Here is a 9,633-nt window from a genome sequence, read left to right as displayed (position 1 = left end):
CTGTGCTGTTTTGTTGGTGTAATGTTGAGAAGAGGACAGCATGTTCCTGGAGGCTTCAAAAGCTCCCAGAGGCTCTTTGACTGTGTATGTGATTGCAATGGCAACGATCTTGAATCCACTTCGTGGGGACTGTCTTTCCTTATTTTATACTGAACAACAAGCACGGCTCTATTTACTGTTTCGTTCAAATGAAACACAACATACCAGGGCCCATCACTGTGTTCTGAAACCTCCTTTGAGTTGGGTCTGTTTCAAGCACTGAGTCAATAAGCGTCATGCAATCTTGAGCTGCGTTTTTAATGTGTGCAGTTTTGGCGCGTGTTGCTCGCTCGGTGCCCAGAGAGTACAGAGAGCTGCAGATGGTAACAGGCAGGAAGGTGGGAAACCTTTGTCTCTCTTGCACCTCAGACTGTGCTGAAACCTGATTTGTAAACATGCTCACAGGAACCATCTGCCGCTGAGTTCATGTTTTCCTCTGCATTTTTTGATTTGGGATTCTATAAATAGACAGAGAGATGAAGGAGACCACTATATGTCAAATCTGTATGATTGATGGTCCCCCGGGAGTAATAAAACCCTCCCCTCCCTTTTTATATCAAAAAGAAATTAAAATAATTACCCTCCCCATTTTTATATCAACAGGAAATTAAAATAATGAAGGTCCAAGGGGTAGCTTCACCCTTGTGTGATGCAGGGGGTGGGGGTCAGCTACATCCTCACAGACGCAAGGGTCAGGCAGGGTCAGCGGGAGGGTGGGTGTGTGATGAGACACCGGGAGGATTACCTTAGGGGTGTGGGTAAAAAAAAAGGGGTAAAACAAAAAGAAAGAAATACTTTTAGTTTTCAGCATTAGTCAATGTTTGAACTGTTTCTGCATTGCAGGCTAAATAATCAAAACACATTAGTAGCTACAATATTATTTCGGGTTTAAACATTTTAGAAGTTATTTAACATCTTATGAAGAAGTTTTTCATTCTTGAAATATTTCTTAAAGATAAAACAGTAGAAAGAAAACACTTCTTAGTCTTCACTAATAGTTCAAACGACGCAGCTACCCAACTCATGCACCATTTTTCAAAATGCGTTTAAACAGATAATTTGTACTTGTTTGAGAAATACTTTTAGTTTTCAGAATAGAACAAAAGAAAGAAATACTTTTAGTTTTCAGAAAATAAGGTTGAGTGAACAAGGATAAAACAAAAGAAAGAAATACTTTTAGTTTTCAGAAAATAAGGTTGAGTGAACAAGGATAAAACAAAAGAAAGAAATACTTTAGTTTTCAGCATTAGTTCAAATGACACAGCTATTCAACTCATATGAGTTTCTGTTGAATCAGTCTATTTAATTTTACACCCTGTGTGAGTTTGAAACGATGCAATTTTACTTACTCAGGAAATACTTAAAAAAGGGGTAAACAGCGGTGTGACAACAGGCATTATGCCTGACTCTTTCTCAGACACCGAAACAGACCACATTTTACATCAGTTCCGGGGTAACCTTCGCTGTTGACCAGACCTTCCAGAACTTCATCCTCCTTTCCAAAAGTACTCCAGACTACCCATGGATGCCTCTTCCTCTGCACGTCGTAGGTGAATATTTATCTGTCTATCTATCCATCTATCTATATCTATACAGTATACATATAAGTGTGTAAGTGTGTATCTATGTATTTACAATTACATATATAAGTATAATAAAAACGTTACGCCATGTTTATCACGTACCATGTCTCTTTTCATTGACAGACGTCGTCACTCATCTGTGTGACGTTCATTTAACGCAGAGTGATACTGGTAAAAATATTGAATTATTTTATAATTCGTTGTTAATATCTCTATTATGTGTTACAACAGCCGCACTTCTATTTTTCAGATATTATCGCCTCCGCGAATAACTTCCCGGAGACGCTGATCGGCGCTGAGGAGCTTGAGCGGTTAATGCGTGTAACTTTTGAAGACGGAGATGCCCGTGCGGATCTGTCGGCTGTGAATCTGAGAGCGAATCTTCAAGTCAGCGGCACCGAGGCTCAGAACACGCCGTGTATTATAATAATCGACAGCGAGGACGAGTTCGTCCGGGGCCGAGTACAGGAAATCGATCGAAGGGGAGTAACCAACGCTCTCTGAGCCGTAAGCGACGGTTAATTCGGCACGGAAGACAGGACCGGCGCGAGTCATTGGTGAGAAGGAGACAGCGATTCTAATCATAATTACGATAACTAGGTAAAGAATAGCGGTATTTATTAAGTGTATATACATGCGTATGTGTGTGTGTGTGTGTGTGTGTGTGTGTGTGTGTGTGTGTGTGTGTGTGTGTGTGCATGAAAAGATCACCCGGAACCCGGAAATCAGACACGACCGGGAAGTCATCCGGACCCTGTGGATGCTGATCATTCATTGAACGGGTCGCTCCAACTGTTCAACGGTGAGAGCAAAACATTCAGTTCAATAAAAAAAAAAGTATTTTAACCACAGTCTGTCGATGTATTTTATATTTAACTACCTATGTTTTTTGTTTTATTCAACGCCTGTGCGTATGAAAACAGACGATCAGTCAGAGGTCGAAGGAGTAGGGCACCCGCTCGTTGATTCTTTAACTCACCAGACGCCTCAGCTGATAGGAGGTGGGAAAAAACATTTTGGAGTGATAGTTCACGTTTCACTGCTGTACTTATTTATTTATTTTTTCACATGAAAACAGATACAAAGACAACGAGCACGCCACACCTTCTACCTGTCGCTTCAACACCAACACCAACACCAACGTTTGGGAAGATACGAATCTCAATTTTTTTCAACACATCTCTACCGTTCAGTATCAGTTGAATGGTTGTATGTTCGCTATTGTGTGTGTGTGTGTGTGTGTGTGTGTGCGCGTACGTGCGTGCGTGCGTGCGTGCGTGTGTGCGTGTGTGTGTGTTTTATCTGTAATGCGGTTTGTCTATGTTCCGGCTGTGTGCTTTTAGACGGTGTCATTTTACTATTGAAGGTGTTTGAGTAACTGTTGCTGCTAAGCGTCATTGTGATTTTACTACTATGCTTTAACGACGACGGACACTAGAGGTCGCGATTACTATTTCACACTATGCTTTAACGACGGCGGCCACGTGAGGTTGAGATTACTATTTCACACTATGCTTTAACGATGGCGACCACTAGAGGTCGGGATTTTACTAACTGTAATGTGCTTTAACGACAGCGGCCGCTAGAGGTCGTGATTTTACTAACTATAATGTGCTTTAACGACGGCGGCCGCTAGAGGTCGTGATTTTACTAACTGTAATGTGCTTTAACGACGGCGGCCACTAGAGGTCGTAATTTTACTAATTGTAATGTGCTTTAACGACGGCGGCCACTAGAGGTCGTGATTTTACTAACTGTTATGTGGTTTAACGACGGCGGCCGCTAGAGGTCGTGATTTTACTAATTGTAATGTGCTTTAACGACGGCGGCCACTAGAGGTCGTGATTTTACTAACTGTAATGTGGTTAAACGACGGCGTCCACTAGAGGTTGTGATTTTACGAATTGTAATGTGGTTTAATGACAGTATACACTAGTGATTTACTATTTGTTTTTACGCTTTAAATGTTGATCCTTAGTAGATCCCTACATTTACACTCTGTTTATATTAATATCATATTAACTGCTATCCGAGGTCTTGCTTCTAGATTGTATTTACATTTGTATTGTTGTCGGTATTCTGTTTCAGCCCTCCCCTCTGGGTCTTGGCCTTTGTGGGAGACATCGACGCCGGTTTCCTCAGTACCTCTGGATCTACTATCCGGACCGTTCCCTGCTGAAGACTCGACGTCGGCATCTGGGCTATCCGCACCTCCACAGCCACCGTCGCCGACACCATCAGCACCGCCAGCAACCACAGACAAGCCGCGGACATCGCCCCGGATACCAAAACAAAAAGAAAGAAATACTTTTCGTTTTCAGCATTAGTCAATGTTTGAACTGTTTCTGCATTGTAGGCTAAATAACGACGGCGGCCGCTAGAGGTCGTGATTTTACTAATTGTAATGTGCTTTATCGACGGCGGCCACTAGAGGTGGTGATTTTACAAACTGTAATGTGCTTTAACGACGGCGGCCATTAGAGGTCGTGATTTTACTAACTGTAATGTGGTTTAACGACGGCGTCCACTAGAGGTCGTGATTTTACTAACTGTAATGTGGTTTAACGACGGCGGCCGCTAGAGGGCGTGATTTTACTAATTGTAATGTGCTATTAAAGACGGCGGGCACGAGAGGTCGTGATTTTACTGACTGTAATGTGCTTTAACGACGGCGGCCACTAGAGGTCGTGATTTTACTAATTGTAATGTGGTTTAACGACGGCGGCCGCTAGAGGTCGTGATTTTACTAATTGTAATGTGCTTTAACGACGGCGGCCACTAGAGGCCGTGATTTTACTAACTGTTATGTGGTTTAACGACGGCGGCCGCTAGAGGTCGTGATTTTACTAATTGTAATGTGCTTTATCGACGGCGTCCACTAGAGGTCGTGATTTTACTAACTGTAATGTGGTTTAACGACGGCGGCCACTAGAGGTCGTGATTTTACTAACTGTAATGTGGTTTAACGACGGCGTCCACTAGAGGTCGTGATTTTACTAACTGTAATGTGGTTTAACGACGGCGACCGCGAGAGGTCATGATTTTACTAATTGTAATGTGCTTTTAAAGACGGCGGCCAGTAGAGGTCGTGATTTTACTAACTGTAATGTGCTTTAACGACGGCGGCCACTAGAGGTCGTGATTTTACTAATTGTAATGTGGTTTAACGACGGCGTCCACTAGAGGTCGTGATTTTACTAACTGTAATGTGCTTTAACGACGGCGGCCACTAGAGGTCGTGATTTTACTAATTGTAATGTGGTTTAACGACGGCGTCCACTAGAGGTCGTGATTTTACTAACTGTAATGTGGTTTAACGACGGCGGCCGCTAGAGGTCGTGATTTTACTAACTGTTATGTGCTTTAACGACGGCGGCCACTAGAGGTCGTGATTTTACTAATTGTAATGTGCTTTAACGACGGCGGCCACTAGAGGTCGTGATTTTACTAATTGTAATGTGCTTTAACGACGGCGGCCGCTAGAGGTCGTGATTTTACTAATTGAAATGTGCTTTAACGACGGCGGCCACTAGAGGTCGTGATTTTACTAACTGTAATGTGGTTTAACTACGACGTCCACTAGAGGTCGTGATTTTACAAACTGTAATGTGGGCTAGCGACGGCGGCCGCTAGAGGTCGTGATTTTACTAATTGAAATGTGCTTTAACGACGGCGGCCACTAGAGGTCGTGATTTTACTAACTGTAATGTGGTTTAACTACGACGTCCACTAGAGGTCGTGATTTTACTTATTGTAAAGTGGTTTACTGACAATATACACTAGTGATTTACTATTTGTTTTTACGCTTTAAATGTTGATCCTTAGTAGATCCCTACATTTACACTCTGTTTATATTAATATCATATTAACTGCTATCCGAGGTCTTGCTTCGAGATTGTATTTACATTTGTATTGTTGTCGGTATTCTGTTTCAGCTCTCCCCTCTGGGTCTTTGCCTTTGTGGGAGACATCGACGCCGGTTTCCTCAGTACCTCTGGATCTACTATCCGGACCGTTCCCTGCTGAAGACTCGACGTCGGCATCTGGGCTATCCGCACCTCCACAGCCACCGTCGCCGACACCATCAGCACCGCCAGCAACCACAGACAAGCCGCGGACATCGCCACGGATACCAAAACAAAAAGAAAGAAATACTTTTCGTTTTCAGCATTAGTCAATGTTTGAACTGTTTCTGCATTGTTGGCTAAATAACGACGGCGGCCGCTAGAGGTCGTGATTTTACTAACTGTAATGTGCTTTAACGACGGCGTCCACTAGAGGTCGTGATTTTACTAACTGTAATGTGCTTTAACGACGGCGTCCACTAGAGGTCGGGATTTTACTAACTGTAATGTGGTTTAACGACGGCGACCGCTAGAGGTCGTGATTTTACTAATTGTAATGTGCTTTTAACGACGGCGGCCACTAGAGGTCGTGATTTTACTAACTGTAATGTGCTTTAACGACGGCGGCCACTAGAGGTCGGGATTTTACTAATTGTAATGTGCTTTAACGACGGCGTCCACTAGAGGCCGTGATTTTACTAACTGTAATGTGGTTTAACGACGGCGGCCGCTAGAGGTCGTGATTTTACTAACTGTTATGTGCTTTAACGACGGCGCCCACTAGAGGTCGTGATTTTACTAATTGTAATGTGCTTTAACGACGGCGGCCACTAGAGGTCGTGATTTTACTAACTTTAATGTGCTTTAACGACGGGGGCCACTAGAGGTCGTGATTTTATTAATTGTAATGTGGTTTAACGACGGCGTCCACTAGAGGTCGTGATTTTACTAACTGTTATGTGCTTTAACGACGGCGGCCGCTAGAGGTCGTGATTTTACTAATTTTAATGTGCTTTAACGACGGCGGCCACTAGAGATCGTGATTTTATAACGGTAATGTGCTTTAACGACGGCGGCCACTAGAGGTCGTGATTTTACTAATTGTAATGTGGTTTAACGACAGCGTCCACTAGAGGTCGTGATTTTACTAACTGTAATGTGGTCTAACGACGGCGGCCGCTAGAGGTCGTGATTTTACTAATTGTAATGTGCTTTAACGACGGCGGCCACTAGAGGTCGTGATTTTACTAACTGTTATGTGCTTTAACGACGGCGGCCACTAGAGGTCGTGATTTTACTAATTGTATTGTGCTTTTAAAGACGGCGGCCACTAGAGGTCGTGATTTTACTAACTGTAATGTGCTTTAACGACGGCGGCCACTAGAGGTGGTGATTTTTACTAATTGTAATGTGCTTTAACGACGGCGGCCACTAGAGGTCGTGATTTTACTAACTGTTATGTGCTTTAACGACGGCGGCCACTAGAGGTCGTGATTTTTCTAATTGTAATGTGGTTTAAGGACGGCGTCCACTAGAGGGCGTGATTTTACTAACTGTAATGTGGTTTAACGACGGCGGCCGCTAGAGGTCGTGATTTTACTAATTGTAATGTGCTTTAACGACGGCGGCCACTAGTGGTCGTGATTTTACTAACTGTAATGTGGTTTAACGACGGTGTCCACCAGAGGTCGTGATTTTACTTATTGTAAAGTGGTTTAATGACAGTATACACTAGTGATTTACTATTTGTTTTTACGCTTTAAATGTTGATCCTTAGTAGATCCCTACACTTACACTCTGTTTATATTAATATCATATTAACTGCTATCCGAGGTCTTGCTTCGAGATTGTATTTACATTTGTATTGTTGTCGGTATTCTGTTTCAGCTCTCCCCTCTGGGTCTTGGCCATTGTGGGTGACATCGACGCCGGTTTCCTCAGTACCTCTGGATCTACTATCCGGACCGTTCCCTGCTGAAGACGCGACGTCGGCATCTGGGCGATCCGCACCTCCACAGCCACCGTCGCCGACACCATCAGCACCGCCAGCAACCACAGACAAGGCGCGGACATCGCCCCGGATACCAAAACAAAAAGAAAGAAATACTTTTCGTTTTCTGCATTCGTCAATGTTTGAACTGTTTCTGCATTGTAGGCTAAATAACGACGGCGGCCGCTAGAGGTCGTGATTTTACTAACTGTAATGTGCTTTAACGACGGCGGCCACTAGAGGTCGTGAGTTTACTAACTGTAATGTGGTTTCAAGACGGCGTCCACTAGAGGCCGTGATTTTACTAACTGTAATGTGGTTTAACGACGGCGGCCGCTAGAGGTCGTGGTTTTAGTAATTGTAATGTGCTTTTAAAGACGGCGGCCACTAGAGGTCGGGATTTTACTAACTGTAATGTGCTTTAACGACGGCGGCCACTAGTGGTCGTGATTTTACTAATTGTAATGTGGTTTAACGACGGCGGCCACTAGAGGTCGTGATTTTATTAATTGTAATGTGGTTTAACGACGGCGTCCACTAGAGGTTTTGATTTTACTAACTGTTATGTGCTTTAACGACGGCGGCCGCTAGAGGTCGTGATTTTACTAATTGTAATGTGCTTTAACGACGGCGGCCACTAGAGGTCGTGATTTTACTAACTGCTATGTGCTTTAACGACGGCGGCCGTTAGAGGTCGTGATTTTACTAATTGTAATGTGCTTTAACGACGGCGGCCACTAGTGGTCGTGATTTTACTAACTGTAATGTGGTTTAAAGACGGTGTCCACTAGAGGTCGTGATTTTACTTATTGTAAAGTGGTTTAATGACAGTATACACTAGTGATTTACTATTTGTTTTTACGCTTTAAATGTTGATCCTTAGTAGATCCCTACATTTACACTCTGTTTATATTAATATCATATTAACTGCTATCCGAGGTCTTGCTTCGAGATTGTATTTACATTTGTATTGTTGTCGGTATTCTGTTTCAGCTCTCCCCTCTGGGTCTTGGCCATTGTGGGAGACATCGACGCCGGTTTCCTCAGTACCTCTGGATCTACTATCCGGACCGTTCCCTGCTGAAGACTCGACGTCGGCATCTGGGCGATCCGCACCTCCACAGCCACCGTCGCCGACACCATCAGCACCGCCAGCAACCACAGACAAGCCGCGGACATCGCCCCGGATACCATAACAAAAAGAAAGAAATACTTTTCGTTTTCTGCATTAGTCAATGTTTGAACTGTTTCTGCATTGTAGGCTAAATAACGACGGCGGCCGCTAGAGGTCGTGATTTTACTAACTGTAATGTGCTTTAACGACGGCGGCCACTAGAGGTCGTGAGTTTACTAACTGTAATGTGGTTTAACGACGGCGTCCACTAGAGGTCGTGATTTTACTAACTGTAATGTGGTTTAACGACGGCGGCCGCTAGAGGTCGTGATTTTACTAATTGTAATGTGCTTTTAAGGACGGCGGCCACTAGAGGTCGTGATTTTACTAACTGTAATGTGCTTTAACGACGGCGGCCGCTAGAGGTCGTGATTTTACTAATTGTAATGTGCTTTAACGACGGCGGCCACTAGAGGTCGGGATTTTACTAATTGTAATGTGCTTTAACGACGGCGTCCACTAGAGGCCGTGATTTTACTAACTGTAATGTGGTTTAACGACGGCGGCCGCTAGAGGTCGTGATTTTACTAACTGTTATGTGCTTTAACGACGGCGCCCACTAGAGGTCGTGATTTTACTAATTGTAATGTGCTTTAACGACGGCGGCCACTAGAGGTCGTGATTTTACTAACTTTAATGTGCTTTAACGACGGGGGCCACTAGAGGTGGTGATTTTTACTAATTGTAATGTGCTTTAACGACGGCGGCCACTAGAGGTCGTGATTTTACTAACTGTTATGTGCTTTAACGACGGCGGCCACTAGAGGTCGTGATTTTTCTAATTGTAATGTGGTTTAACGACGGCGTCCACTAGAGGGCGTGATTTTACTAACTGTAATGTGGTTTAACGACGGCGGCCGCTAGAGGTCGTGATTTTACTAATTGTAATGTGCTTTAACGACGGCGGCCACTAGTGGTCGTGATTTTACTAACTGTAATGTGGTTTAACGACGGTGTCCACCAGAGGTCGTGATTTTACTTATTGTAAAGTGGTTTAATGAC

The 9,633-nt window shown here is 43.8% G+C and overlaps 1 long non-coding RNA gene across 1 annotated transcript; it reads left to right on the top strand.

The window, feature by feature from the left end:
• The first annotated feature begins 2,309 nt into the window (after positions 1-2,309).
• Positions 2,310-2,793, top strand: LOC128765376 (uncharacterized). The gene is made up of 3 exons (XR_008415866.1): positions 2,310-2,424; positions 2,546-2,623; positions 2,701-2,793. It is a non-coding gene; the product is annotated as an uncharacterized LOC128765376 (long non-coding RNA).
• The last annotated feature ends 6,840 nt before the right edge of the window (positions 2,794-9,633 follow it).

Source organism: Synchiropus splendidus, chromosome 9 (assembly GCF_027744825.2).
Source record: "Synchiropus splendidus isolate RoL2022-P1 chromosome 9, RoL_Sspl_1.0, whole genome shotgun sequence".
NCBI classification, from domain to species: Eukaryota; Metazoa; Chordata; class Actinopteri; order Syngnathiformes; family Callionymidae; genus Synchiropus; species Synchiropus splendidus.
Note: the sequence above shows the minus strand (reverse complement) of the source record. Positions and strands in the feature narration are given on the sequence as shown.